The sequence below is a fragment of the Natator depressus genome, chromosome 10 (genome assembly GCF_965152275.1).
Source record: "Natator depressus isolate rNatDep1 chromosome 10, rNatDep2.hap1, whole genome shotgun sequence".
NCBI classification, from domain to species: Eukaryota; Metazoa; Chordata; order Testudines; family Cheloniidae; genus Natator; species Natator depressus.
In genome coordinates this window covers 31,302,923-31,317,933 of record NC_134243.1, presented here as the reverse complement: position 1 = coordinate 31,317,933, position 15,011 = coordinate 31,302,923, and the positions used below count along the sequence as shown (strand labels likewise).

General features: G+C 45.5%; 2 protein-coding genes across 4 annotated transcripts in view; one reads left to right on the top strand and one right to left on the bottom strand.

Annotated features, from left to right (window-relative positions):
- NPRL3 (NPR3 like, GATOR1 complex subunit) overlaps positions 1–12,447 on the top strand; it is a 117,833-nt gene extending 105,386 nt beyond the window's left edge. The window contains exons 14-15 of the transcript XR_012641230.1: positions 10,035–10,116; positions 11,561–12,447. The gene's annotated coding sequence lies outside the window, so the exon portion shown is untranslated. The remainder of the gene's footprint in view (positions 1–10,034; positions 10,117–11,560) is intronic.
- The window catches only part of MPG (N-methylpurine DNA glycosylase), a 49,958-nt gene that overhangs the window by 15,725 nt on the left and 19,222 nt on the right, over positions 1–15,011 (bottom strand). The gene's annotated exons all lie outside the window — the stretch shown is intronic.

Here is a 15,011-nt window from a genome sequence, read left to right as displayed (position 1 = left end):
CCTAAAATGAAAATATGCTGCACTGAAAAGTTTGTTCTATTTTTCACCTCCCTCATCCTTCACCTCATAGAGCCTTGATAAAGTCAGAGATTTCAACTTTGGCAAATTCCCAGACAGCCACAGCCCAAACAGGTTTGGTTTATTGTTGTTTCACTTCAGATTGATACACAGCATCCTCATTAGCAGTAACCACCGAGATGGTTGAGAGATTCCAGAGTTTTCTCTGAAGAAGCTGTGACAGCCGTTCTCTCTGTACAATGTACATAGGAAAGCCCTAAGTCTTTGCTTAGGATTCTAGTCCACTGCAGTTTGTTACATATGTTTGAAGTTTTTAGAAATCTCCATGAGGTTAGCAGAAGGGGGCGAATCCTCAACAGAAAGAGCTGAGGAACAAGAAAGAGAGGAAAATCCCAGCAGGGTCATCCCTCTCCTAATTCAGAAATTGACCCAAGATATCCTCCAGCAGCACAGAAGAACACCCCAAGAGGTGCACAGTGTAATACGTTGTTTTGGAACAAGTACATGCAGCGATGAGAGACAGCCTGCTTAATAATTTTTTACCGTAACTCATAAGATCTAATACCAACTCCATAAAGTGCAAAAACTGGCTTGAGCAGTCTCCATCTTGGAAACTCCAGGCAGAAAACTTGCCTCTTTTCCCCCAATTGCTCCCATTGCATTTGACTGGTTCTTCTCCCCTGTCTGTAATGTTTGTGATATATACCGGCCCACGCGAGTCCTGCGTGCATTTTGGAAAGAGAAGAAAATCCCAAGAAAATGGAGAAAGTCCATGCTAGTACTGATATACAAACAAATAGGTGACATGCATGACTGTTCAGAATGCCAAGGAATCAATCTGCTGTCCCACTGCATGAGAACATTAGCCGCATTCACTGAACAGCAGAGCCAATTTTAGGAAAGGAGCAGTTTGGTTTTAGAAAAGGAAGTGGATGACAGATGGTATGCTCATCTCTAGACGGTGGATTGAAAAGAAGCTGGAGGGAAGAGTCAAGCATGGTTGGGCTTTCCTTGATTTGGAGAAAGCAGTCAAAGTTCCTAGGAGACTGCGGATGTCTTTGCTACAATTCTATGGGGTGCTGGAGGACCCTGTCTAGACAGTGATGGGCTCACGTGAGGGTTCCATGACACCTTTCAGTGCAACAGAGAGTTTTGAGGTGAAGGTTTGGTTCCATGAGGGATCAGCACTTAGTCCTTTACTATTCATAATTGTGATGGACTTTATAAGTAAGCAAATCCAAATGGAAGATGGTAAGGAGTTGATATATGCAGATGATACTGTGCTACTGGCTGATAGTGAGGAACTGATACCTGGACCAAGAAACTAACAAACTATGGTTTCAAAATGGGTAAAGAAAAGACTGAAGTCACGTGGATGACTCATGTGGAACCAAGACAGACGAATATTGTGATTGAAGGGCAGGGCCTACATCAGGTTTCTGCATTAAGTATGTTAAGGGCTGGTAAGCGGCAGCTAGCAAAGACTGATCAAATGCCCGACTCCAGCTAGCTGGGAAAAGAGGAAGAAGAAGAAGACGACGACGACTCTACATCAATTTGTGATTCATATTCCCCTTTCATTATGGTCTCTGGTGAAGAAAGGGATTAGAGTAAAGGAAAAATACCCTAGTCTAACATTCTCAAATTTTCTTTTTATGCCTTCATTTGTCTCCATTAAGAAGGAAATGCTTTCTGAAAAGCTGTTTGTGGTTATTATTTGGTGCTAAATTTAATAAGATGCCCAAAGTTTCTAGAGATCTTGGTTAATGCAAGGGCGTGTTCACATCAGGGATAATTCATAAACAAAAAGCTTGGTCAAAAATGAACCAAGGTGGAAAGTGGGTTTCAGTGCAGTCTAGCTAACAGCCTAGACACCCAAACACACCCAGGCAGCCCTTTCAAGGAAAAGACAATGGGAGAAAGTCTGGAAATGAGCATGATATAATAATACAGAAAATGCCATATAATATATGGTACTCATCTCCTGAAATCCCCCTTCACTTCTCACCCCATCTGATCCACATGGCCCTCAAACCCAACTCTGTAAATACTTATATGATGGTCCCAGTAACAAATTACTAGGGATGAGATTATTCAAGTCCGTTTCCAGCCACACAGGGGACTAACAGAAAGGAAGCCCACCTCCTTACTGCCCTGCTCAGACTGTGACTCCAATTGCTGGGCTCCTCACCTGGTAATCCCAGCTGTGACCCCTCCCTTCACTCAATGCCAAGGTAACCGCCCAGGTATACAAAGGGAGTAATTTACTTCCCACTCAATGCATGGGAGGAGCAGGGGAGGGAATGGGACTGAGTCACAAGTCATTTTCTGCTCTGTTCTGCTCCTGGGGTGGTGCAGCTTACCCAAAGGAGGAAGTAAAGTTACAATTTAGCCCTGAAAGATTACTGGCAAAGGAACCCTTGAACAGGACAAAGGATTTTGTGATCTAGTAATTTACCACCAAAAACACATGCATCTACCACTCAGCAATAAGGTGAAAGCAATGCTTCATAGCTTCCAAGGCCAGAAGGGACCATTGAAATCATCTAGTTCAGGGATCTCAAACTCAGATCACCACGAAGGCCACATGAGGACTAGTATATTGGCCCGAGGGCCGCATCACTGAGACCCCCCCGCTGCCCCTGGCCCCACCCCCACTCCACGCCTTCCATGAGGCCCCACCCCTGCCCCACCTCTTCCCCGCCCCAAAGTCCCCACCCCAACTCCAGCCCCTCCCTGCCCCTATTCCAACCCCTTCCCCAAATCCCCACCCTGGTTCCGCCTCCTCCCCTGAGCACCTGGCTCCCCACTCCTCCCCCCTCCCGCCTGGAAAGTGCTAAGTGGGAAGCGCCTGGAGGTAGGCAGAGGAGCGGGGACGCGGTGTGCTGGGGGGGGGGGAGGGTGGGTGAGGGGAGCTTGGCGGCCGCAGGAAATAACTCAGGGGCAGGGTGGGGCACAGGGAGCTTGGCGGGCCGCAGCAAATAACTCTGTAAGCCACGTGTTTGAGACCCCGGATCTAGTCTGACCCCCTGTATAATGCAGCCCACAGAACTTCCCCAAAATAATTTCTACAACAGATCTTTTAGAAAAAATCCAACCTTGATTTAAAAATTGTCATTGAGGGAGACTTCTCCACCATCCTTGGTAAATTGTTCCAACAGTTATTAACGCTCACTGTTAAAAATGTTATGTCTTAATTCCAGTTTGCATTTGTCTAGTTTCAACCTCTAGTCATTGGATCATGTCATACCCTCCTCTGCCAGACTGAACAGCAGATTATTAAATATTTGCTCCCCATGTAGATACTTAGACTAATCAAGGCATCCCTTAACCATCTAGATTGAGCTCCTTGAGTCTATCACTATAAACCATTTTATTTGAGCATAAGCTTTCGTGAGCTACAGCTCACTTCATCGGATGCATACTGTGGAAAGTGTAGAAGATCTTTTTATACACACAAAGCATGAAAAAATACCTCCCCCCACCCCACTCTCCTGCTGGTAATAGCTTATCTAAAGTGATCACTCTCCTTACAATGTGTATGATAATCAAGTTGGGCCATTTGATGACATCTTCATCAACTGGACCCATGGAAAAGAAGCCCTTGAGGAATTCCACCATGATTTCAACAATTTCCATCCCACCATCAACCTCAGCCTGGTCCAGTCCACACAAGAGATCCACTTCCTGGACACTACAGTGCTAATAAACAATGGTCACATAAACACCACCCTATACCGGAAACCTACTGACCGCTATTCCTACCTACATGCCTCCAGTTTTCACCCTCCAGCTTTCACCCACACCACACGATCCATTGTCTACAGCCAAGCTCTGCAATACAACCGCATTTGCTCCAACCCCTCAGACAGAGACAAACACCTACAAGATCTCTATCAAGCATTCTTACAACTACAGTACCCACCTGCGGAAGTGAAGAAACAGATTGAGAGAGCCAGAAGAGTTCCCAGAAGTCACCTACTACAGGACAGGCCTAACAAAGAAAATAACAGAACGCCACTAGCCGTCACCTTCAGCCCCCAACTAAAACCCCTCCAACGCATTATTAAGGATCTACAACCTATCCTGAAGGATGACCCAACACTCTCACAAATCTTGGGAGACAGGCCAGTCCTTGCCTACAGACAGCCCCCCAACCTGAAGCAAATACTCACCAGCAACCACATACCACACAACAGAAGCACTAACCCAGGAACCTATCCTTGCAACAAAGCCCGTTGCCAACTGTGCCCACATATCTATTCAGGGGACACCATCACAGGGCCTAATAACATCAGCCACACTATCAGAGGCTCGTTCACCTGCACATCCACCAATGTGATATATGCCATCATGTGCCAGCAATGCCCCTCTGCCATGTACATTGGTCAAACTGGACACTCTCTACGTAAAAGAATAAATGGACACAAATCAGATGTCAAGAATTATAACATTCATAAACCAGTCGGAGAACACTTCAATCTCTCTGGTCGCGCGATTACAGACATGAAAGTTGCGATATTACAACAAAAAAACTTCAAAACCAGACTCCAGTGAGAGACTGTTGAATTGGAATTCATTTGCAAACTGGATACAATTAACTTAGGCTTAAATAGAGACTGGGAGTGGCTAAGTCATTATGCAAGGTAACCTATTTCCCCTTGTTTTTTCCTAACCCCCCCCCGACGTTCTTGTTAAACCCTGGATTTGTGCTGGAAATGGCCCACCTTGATTATCATACACATTGTAAGGAGAGTGATCACTTTAAATAAGCTATTACCAACAGGAGAGTGGGTTTGTGGGGTGCGGGGAGGTATTTTTTCATGCTTTGTGTGTATAAAAAGATCTTCTACACTTTCCACAGTATGCATCCGATGAAGTGAGCTGTAGCTCACGAAAGCTTATGCTCAAATAAATTGGTTAGTCTCTAAGGTGCCACAAGTACTCCTTTTCTTTTTGCGAATACAGACTAACACGGCTGTTACTCTGAAAACTATAAACCATGTTTTCTAATCCTTTAATGCAGTGATTCTTAACCTTTATTGCAGCCTGCACCCCTTTGGTTCTCAAAATATGTTCTCGTACCCCTTATCAAAAATCAAAATATGTTCTCGCACCCCTTATCAAAAATCATTGAGGTAGGTCAGTTCTTTAAACCTAGATATATTTTTTGTTTGTATATTACAGTAATCATTAAAAAAATGTATAAAGTTAATAAATACATAGGTCTGATGAAACAAAGTAGTTGTACTTACATGCCTGTGCTTAATTTGTGTTTTCAATTATTTATCTTCTAAAAAAATCTGGCATGTCTCGCACCCCCAGAAAGGGCATCTCACACCCCCAGGGGGTGCATGCACCCCAGGTTAACAACCACTGCTTTACTGCTTCCTTTCTAAGTAAAGTGCATAATTTTGATTATGTACAAACATAACAGGAGAAATGATGTGTTAGAAATAAGGCAGCTGTGGACAGGTGGAAGGGAAATAGCCCCCTAAGGCTCTTGTACATCAGAGGTGAGATTTCACTCCGAATAGTACTGAAGCAGCCAGTTAAATGACCATGTCTGATGTGATGTTTCACAGCTGGTTTTGCTAAAGATAAAATGTGTTTTACTTTAGATCCCATGAATCACACATTATGTAATTTGCTGAGTAGGTATTGTTTCATTTAATACTTTAAACAAACACTGTAATTATTCCACGGATTATATTTTCTAGATTGGGTTGTCAACCCTCCCTGGGAACATAAGTCAAATGCCGAATGTGACAATGAAAAAGCTGAACATAGCTCACCAAAGAACTGTGTGTATTGTTTCTTCTGGTTTTCCACTGACCTACCGCCTGCTTTTCTAGTCATGCATCTTAGCAGCTGCTTGGCTCCCAAATGTGCTTCAGCTTTAACAGTAACAAAGACATGATGTTGAAACAGCTGAGTGGATTTAAGGTTACTGACATTTTTAGGACTCTCTTACCAATGCTGCTTTCCCTCTAAAGTTGATCATGAAAGTCCTGAGTGATGAGAGTTACATTTGTTTTTTTATTTCAGCTCTTGTTCTGTCTCCAGATACCATATTTTTTATGGGTTTCAGAGTAACAGCCATGTTAGTCTGTATTCGCAAAAAGAAAAGGAGGACTTGTGGCACCTTAGAGACTAACCAATTTATTTGAGCATGAGCTTATGTTAGCACAGAGGCAGAAGTGTGACTCGCTGTCTGCATACACATTCCTGAAACTGTCAATTCAAAGGTTGTCTACCGTGTCAATGTTAAGAGCTTAGGACTCTGAATTGTTTAGGGATGGGAAAACCTTGAGCTCTGCTGGGCAAGTGTAGACCTCAAGGCAATCTTTCAGAGGGAAAATTAGCTAAACCAACATGCCCAACGACCCTAAGCCCTTGCTGGAAAATGTTACGATGCTAAAGACTGACCAACCAAGGGACTTTAATCAGGGCACATGTATCCTTCCTGCATGAGGGTGTCATACCAGATGATGTGATAGATAGGATAGTCACATAGAAACACCACCTCCAGAGGTTACATACAAGGACAAGATGGGGAGTTGGATTGATCAGCTTTTCCTCCAAAAAGACTGCATAAAGCAGGGGACACTGCTCACTGTTCTATTCCAAACTCAGCCACTAACTTGCTGCGCAACCCTGGGCCAGTTCCTTCCCCTCTCTGCACCTGTTTCCCCTTCCACACTTTATCTGTCTTCTTTGTCTTTGGAGCAGGGAGAATCTGTGTGTTGGTACAGCGCCCAGCACAATGGGGTCCTGCTCTTGATTGAAGCCTTTGGCTGCTGCTGTAATTCAAAGAATAACAAAATGTATAATTCCCGCAACAGCAACCGTTGCTGTTATGGGAATTACTAGTAGCATCCAAAGTCATGCTCTATTGCTACAGTCCCCTAGTTATTCTATACCAGTGGTCCCCAAATTTTGAGGGGCCACGCTCCCCTCACCCCTCTCTGTGCCCCCCACCCCTCCTGGGGCCAGGAGTGGGGCTGCAGCTCTGGGGAAGTGGGGGAGGGGTCGTGGACAGAGGTAAGGGGGCCGAGGTTGGGGCTGCAGCTGAAGGTGGGGCTAGGGCTGGGAGCGGGACAGGGAATGTAGTCGCAGTCAGCGGCCGAGGCTGGGGGCGGGGCTAGGAGCACAGCAGCGGCTGGGCCAGCAGCGGATGCAGAGCCATGCTGAGGCTGGGCATGGGGTCAGGTGCAGGACTGGGAGCTGGGGACACAGCTGTGGGCGGGACCAAAGCAGAGCTGGGGGCAGGGAGGGGCTGGGTGGGGCTCTCTCCCTGCCTCCCATGAGGGCTGGCCCAGGCCCTGCTGCCCCCCACCCCAAAGGTTCCTCTGTGGCTCCCTAGGGGCGCACCCCACAGTTTGGTTACCTCGGTTCTGTGTGTTCAGATATCAGTTTCTATGATCCCTGCTTGCCTTTGCAGAAAAAAAGAACTCAACTCCCTGAAAATGTGCTCTGTAATGGGCTCATCTCATGAAACCCTCCTTTAGTGGGACTCATCACCTGGAGTGCCAAATTGTGAAGTCATGTGGATTTGGCTTTCAGCATGGCTGATTTAGAGCCCGCCTGCACTGCCCGATCTATTACATGAGGGGATCATGTCAAAACACAGTTTAGTCCCATCTTCCCAGGCAAGACCGATCTAGGACACCAATGACTGAAGCATTATCAGGTTGTAGCACGATTCTCCCATGTGGTAGAGTTGGCAGTGTAGAAAGACCATACTTCATCTACCGCTCTGTGACGGATTATTTTCTCACTGCTTTTTCTTTACATCATAGCCACAGTGAAGGTCACAGGAAAAGCAGTACCAAGTCCTGTCATGTATCCAGGAAACCCAATACATCTCCCTTGTGTCTTAGCAGGCAATTCTCCCTATAAAAGGGGACTTCCTCCATCTTATGGCTGGCTGGCTGAAGGCGGGAAGGCCAGAATGTTTGAGACACTGGCTTCCTGCTGCACCAGTTTAGCACACTGATGTAGCAACACTGGTGCAAGCCCCTAATGACATAGATGCACGTGCTGACAGAAAATGGAGGTTACAGACCTGTAGTTGGAGATTCATTGAGATCTGTGTTCCCTGTAAGATGCATGCGTGGGCGGCCGCGCAGGAGAGATTTAAGTGCTGCCCAGCTGATTAGCTGAGCGCGCACAGCCGGCAGCCTGTGTTCAGGTGCCTCCCCACCCCCAACATTGCTCTGTCCTGCAGCTGCTCCCGAGACCCTCCTGCTGGCTGTGGGGGGTCAGGGAGGGAGGGGGTGCTGATGGCAGGGTGTCCCCCTCCCCCAGCCCCTGTACCCCATCTCCACAGAGCAGGGCTCAGGAGGACTTAGAACTACTGAGGTCTGAACGGTGAGTGACTGAGTGCCTGTCTTAAAGACTCAGTGCAGTGTTTCTGAGATTTCCCCAGCAGCCAGCTCACACAGTCTCTCTCTCCCCTTCCCCATGTACCCCATCTCTGCAGAGTGGGGGAGGGGAGATAACAGGGCTTAGGACAGAGCAGGAGAGCTTTCAGTGAGTGTCTTAAAGAGACAGCATACGGCTTTCCCCAGCAGCCAGCACACACAATGTCTCTGTGTGTCACTCACATGCACGCACAGTCTCTTTCACACTCACCTCCCAACACATACTTGTATTATTGTTGTTGTTACTTCTTGGTATTTCCTGCAATGCACATTCTCATGCATCTGACGAAGTGGGTATTCACCCATGAAAGCTTCATCGCCAATACATCTGTCAGTCTATAAGGTGCCACAGGACTCTTTGCCATATATTCTATGTAATTCTATTCTTTCAAGGTGAGTTATTTAAGTGTTTTGACTCGTCATTGCATTTCATAATTTTTATTTCTCTTACACTTAAATTTAATTCTTTGAGTAGTGAGTTCTAAAATCCCTAACCTGTCCTGGCTGGAGTAATTATGCCTATGGTAACTTTAAAAAATATATATATTATATCTAGGTTTTTTGTTTTTACTGGTGGCACACATCCCTCAGTGCATATAACAAAATTTATTCCGCACATGGATGGAAAAAATTAGAGGGAACACTGATTGAGATGTGTGGTCTCTATCTGTATTCCACATGTGAATACCCACATGCATCATTTGGCTGAGATCCAGAGATTTCTAGCAAGTAGTGTCCATTGGTCCACGCCTGTGCAGCTGTTCTCCTTGAGCGCTGAACTGAGGGCATAAGGGCAGTGCAGACTCTCCAGTTCCTCTCTTACCGCAAATCAGAAGAATTCAAAGCTGAGGGGATGGAAGGCGAGTAGTGGAATACAGATAGGGACCACACATCTCAAAAGAACCTCCAATTACAGGTCAGCAACCTCCATTTCTTCTTTGAGCGCTGGTCCCTATGTGTATTCCACATGTGGGTGATTGATAAGCAGTATTTAAACAGGAGCGGGTGGTGAGGATACAGTTGTTATAGATTCTTGTCATACTGCAGTCCCAACAGCTGCATCTGCAGAGAAGGCTTGAACTAAAACATAAATGTTTCCTGAATGTAGGGATGGAGCTTCAGGTAGCTGGTCTACAGCCCCGGAGCCCGAGCCCTGGAGCCCCCATGGAAAAAAATAGTGGGTGCTCAGCACCCACCAGCCACCCGGCCATCAACTGTTCAGTAGTGGTGGGGAGGTGCTGGGGGAAGCGGGTGGCACGGGGGCAGGAAGAGGCAGAGCAAGGGCAGAGCGGGGTGGTCCTTGGGGGGAGGGAATGGAGTGGGGGTGGAGCACCCATCCAGACAGAAGAAAGTCGGAACCCGTGTTCACAATAGGTACCTCTCAGAGAGGTGCTGCCAAAGTGGCTCGTGCTCTAGTGGAATGGGCTCTCACCCCAGCCAGGGGAGGAATACACACTAATTGGTAACACAGAATGATGCAGCTGGAGATCTACTTAGATAGTTTCTGAGCAGATAATACCTGTCCTCATAACCACTCCGCTACAGCGCCAATTAATCCTGGTGATTTTCTATCCATTTTGTCCTTTGCAGGTAGAACACCAGAGCTCACTGACATCCAGAGAGTGAAGTCTCCTGTCCTCACTAGAAACAGGAGGTTTTGGGAAGAATACCGGTAAATCGATAGATTGATTTATGTGTACCTCGGAAATTATTTTGGGGATGAATTGCAGGTGAAGGGAAACCTCCTAATGAAAAATAGTGTAAGACAGATCAGCCATGAGTGCTCTCGGTTCACTCTTCTACCAGCATAACCATTCACAATGTCTCCGGTCAGACCCGAAAGAAGAGAAGACTAAGGATAAGGTAGGGTGAAGATATCCTCTGGTGAGGTGCAAGTTTCAGTTTGTCCCAGAGTCCATGATGTGCAAGTAGTCGTGACCGATCAATCTTGTGCATCCACAATCATTGTGGATGGCAGGTCTTTACAGTGATGGGTCGGTACCATCAAAGTCTATTTGGAAGCTCTTAGATGGTGTAAGTATATGCCGATCCTTAGGCTTAAGGATCAGAGCTGAAATTGGTTCCACCACATCTCTTCTCCTTCGATCCTTGCCCACATGTGAGGACTCACCCGACTTGGGCGCAGACCTGGAAGGAGATCTGTCCTTATGCTTACAGAAGCATCCCTTACTCTCATGAGAAGTCCTGGATGATGACTTCTTAGGCTTAGCAGCTCTGGCTTCTGCTCCCAAGCTTGTGCTCGGAGGCATGCTGCTCGTCAGTTGAGGCTGATGTATGGGGGAATCTCCCTGGTCTGGATCAGACTGAGGTCTCATAGCCTTCTCCATAGGATGTTTTCTTAGCCACAGCTCTTGTGCCTCACAGGTTCCAGGGGGAAATGAACAGCAAATACTGCCCTTAGCTGAGATATGCACTTCTCCCAGACAACAGAGGCAGTGTTGGTGCTCATTGCTCACAGAAAAGGAATGGGCACAGGAGATGCAGTTCTTAAACCTTGGACTCTGGGCATCTTTGTCCATAGGGAGAGACTCCATGAGGGCAGGGAGAAACTAAGGGTTGGTCTACGCTACTGAGGCCTGGTCTACACCCGGGGGGGGAGGCTGATCGTGAATAATGTAGCTGAAGTCAATGTACTTAGATCTACTTACCGTGGTGTCTTCACTGGGGTAAGTCAACGGCTGATGCTCCCCCGTCGACTCAATGAAGTACCGGAGTCGATGGGAGAGCGCTCAGCAGTCGATTTATCGCGTCTAGACTAGATGCAATAAAATCGACCCCCACTGGATCAATCACTGCCCGTCGATCCAGAGGGTAATGTAGACAAGCCCAAAATTTGGTCCTCTTAACTACATCACTCAGGGCTGTGAAAAATTTCACACACTGTAATGTAATTAAGCTGACCTAAGCTCCGATACAGACTCCTCTAGGTTGACGGAAGAAATCTTCCATCAACCTAGCTATGGCATCTCAGAGCGGTTAATTTACTACAGAGATGGAAGAACCCCTCCTGTCACTGTAGTAAGGGTCTATGCTGCAGCTGTGCTGCTGTTGTGTTTTTAGTGTAGACATACCCTAACTATACTATATATTTACAGGTTTGAAGCAGAAGAAGCCTGGAGAAATCTGTGGACATAGAGGATTCCGACTTGGGCCACACAACAGTAAGAAGGAACTGAAGAGGTATAAGTCCCACCAACACTTACACCCTTGGTTGAGAGCACAACAAGAACAACTAAACAGGCACGGACCAATGGACACGACTTGCTAGAAATCTCAGGCGCAGGGAGTGCGTGTGTATCCACTTGTGGAATACACATGTAAGGACCAGCACTCGAAGAAGCGGGTATTATGCCAGTCCTGCTCCTTTGGTAAATTACTGGATTGAGCTGCTGCAATACAGAAGCCTAGTGGTGCCAACTGGCAAAGGATTCACTACTCTGTCAGCAATTCCTAACAGGCCTGACAAACTCACTACTGCGAACACATTGCTTTCATGGTATTTATCTATAAATTATGAATTATAAGGTATCAAATGAAAGCTGGAGACACACTGGCCATACATGATGAAAGCTGTACATACAGATGGTGTGTAAGCAGTTGTATGTACCTACTAAAATATGTTTTAAACTATTTAAAAAGGAAAAATTTGACAAACAGGTTTTCTGCCAGACAAACTATAGCCATTCACCTGTCCCTGTCTCTGATGTAAATTAAGCACTGTAAGCCAAACACACAGGAGCTACATTTGCATTCCAAGTCAGCATGAGGCTGAGAAGTCCCCCTGAGGGTCAGCACACTGAAGAACAAATGGAGGGTGTTTCCAACCTTTACTGGTCTATAACTGGGGGACAAGACAGATATTTTGGTTGTCCATCACCAAGGGAGCAAAAAGAACAGCGCCTTTTGCATTCATGAATGCTGGATCCTAGCCATGTAGATTGGTGACACTAGGCAGAAGTTTTAGGTGAGACACTGCTTTAGACGAGACGCTGCTTTAGACAACGATTTCAGCCTGTTAAAGGTAAACGTAGGCTCTAAGGACCATGTTATACCTTTTGCTTTACATGTAACCATTTCTGTTTCCATTATCCTTTCTCAGTATCTCTTAAATCTTTATCTTTGACAATAAACTTACAACTGTTTCACTATAAATACATCTCTGTGCTATGGTGTCTTACAGACCCTGATTCTGAGCTGTACCAACGAAGCTGTGTGTGTATATATACCGTTCCTTTGGGAATAGCAAATCTGGTAATTACTGAGAGCGACCGGTGACAGGGGCTGAACACTACAGGGGGATACTCAGAGGAGCTCAGGGACTGGGGTACATCCAGTGTTAACTTTCAAGACAAAGCAGGGGCTGGCAGAGCCCTGAGGAATTTGTTTGGGTGACTAATAGACTGGGGATGTCAGGGAGCTGACACCGAGTTTAGCACAAACAAGTCTATCTCTCTGTCTCTCTCTCACAGAGGCAAGGGGGGGTAACAGTGACTCACAGCCCTGGGCACCCCAAGAAAGAATCACAGCTACTTCTGCACCAATGCTGGATGTCTGCCGCAGCACAATGACATCAGTGCAGTTCCAAGGGGACGGATTTCCTAAATGTAGACAGGTCTTTGGAAGCTACTACAGGAGCAAGGCAATCTGTATCAACAGACTCTGCCTAGCTGTTCTTTACATGTTCTGACATGTATCTGTATAAATGCTTCACCAACCCACCTGACGCTCTCAGCTCCAATACAAGACTCAGACGTACAATGGAAGAGCAGCCCACGAGGGGCAAATTTGTTCTTGCAAATCCCCTGTAGGGCTACTGATGAGGACAAATTTTTATCTTAAAGCAAAAACAACCCAGTGAATATATGAACAGACCGCACACAGACATCAGCCCTTCTAATAAGCCTGAACACAGGTATCTGAGGAAAAGCTGCTGACAGAGCCAATTTCTATCATGTCAAGGGACTCAATTTAAGCACAAAAGATGGTGGTTGTTTTTTTTTTTTTAACAGAAGATTATTATTTCCAATATTTCAAGCTGTATAAATCCCAACCCAGATGAGGAAGCACTCTGCCTTTTATTATCTGGACAGACTCGACAGAGACATCTCAATGAAATTCACATGTGCTAGTCCAATACAATCCAGACTCCTCCATTCAGGAACACAAGATTCCTCCTGGAACAGCCATGGGAGATATACTAGTTCTTCCCTATGGTTTTAAGCTGACATTGGCTGGCTGAGCTCCAAAGACTGACATCTGAAGATTCATGGTCACTTGTACTACGAACATTTGCTTCCTACTTAGGAAAATGCCAAGTGATTTTTTTTTTAAAAAAACCTCCTTGGCACAAATGCAAAACCATTAAAAAATATCGTCTGAAAATTCCAAAATAAAATAAATTAAATAGTTCCTCTAAGAATAACCTATTGCAATATTAGGATGTCTTTAGTAACCCATAACTTTATTCCAAACTGCACAGGAAGTGAGACAAAGTAAGACGGAAGGAAAGTCATTCTGCACGTCAATGAATAACACATTGGCAGGCTTGGAAGGATATTTTCAGATAAGTTTCAATATAACTTGAAGTCCCTCACACCAACTGCAGTCCCAGCTCCCCTGATGAGGGCTTCCTAATATTATCACCACAGCGCAAGAAGTTTACTTCAGTCAATCTGTAGTGATTCTTCCCAAACGAGCAGCTCTCAGATGCCTTATTAATTTTTCTTTGTGTGCATAAATTGTTCAGAAGACCAAGAGTTTAACTATCTTTAAAAACAACAATGAAACAAGTTTGAAGTTCTTCAAAAATAAGGGAGTTTTCTTTTAAGGTAAATCAAGTCACAGACTCTGATATTTCACAGTCCTTTTCCAACAGCAGCAACCCCTCATGATTTGGGCAGGAGACACCAAATTTTCCCATCATTCCACCAGGTATGAGGACTTGTTATAGCCCATAAAGCTAACTTGCCTTTATTACATTCACTGCCTTGCCTTCATTATATGCTGCCTATATTCAACAGTAAATATAAGGCACATAAGGAAGTAAATATAAGGCATGTATCCTGTAAGACACTGGCTTCAGCAGTTAGCATAAGACTTGAGGCCTAAGAACTTTGGCACAGATCAGTGACCTAATGATCACCCCTAAGTTTTGGGGAACTGGAAATAATAGTGTGAGGGGGAATTTTGTCCATAATGACATCAGCCAACCACAGGAACATGAGCTAACACCAGCTTTGGGATAAAACGTCCACAAATGTTTGACCACAATAGTGCCATGGCAACGAGTTGACCTACATGACAATAAGTTGAGATCATTAATATGCTAACCTATAGGAGAATGACACGCCAACTTTGGTAGGTGAGGAAATACAAATAAGGAAGAGGGGAGAAACCCCAAGGCATTAGACATAGTGGCGTTAGTGTAACATATTATAAAAGCTGTATCCCAGCCTGTATGCGGGAGGAGAGAGAGATGTAGCCCTTGGGAGGGGCCAGAATAATGGCCACTGGTGATGATGAGGAAGGTGATGGCTAACATTTCAG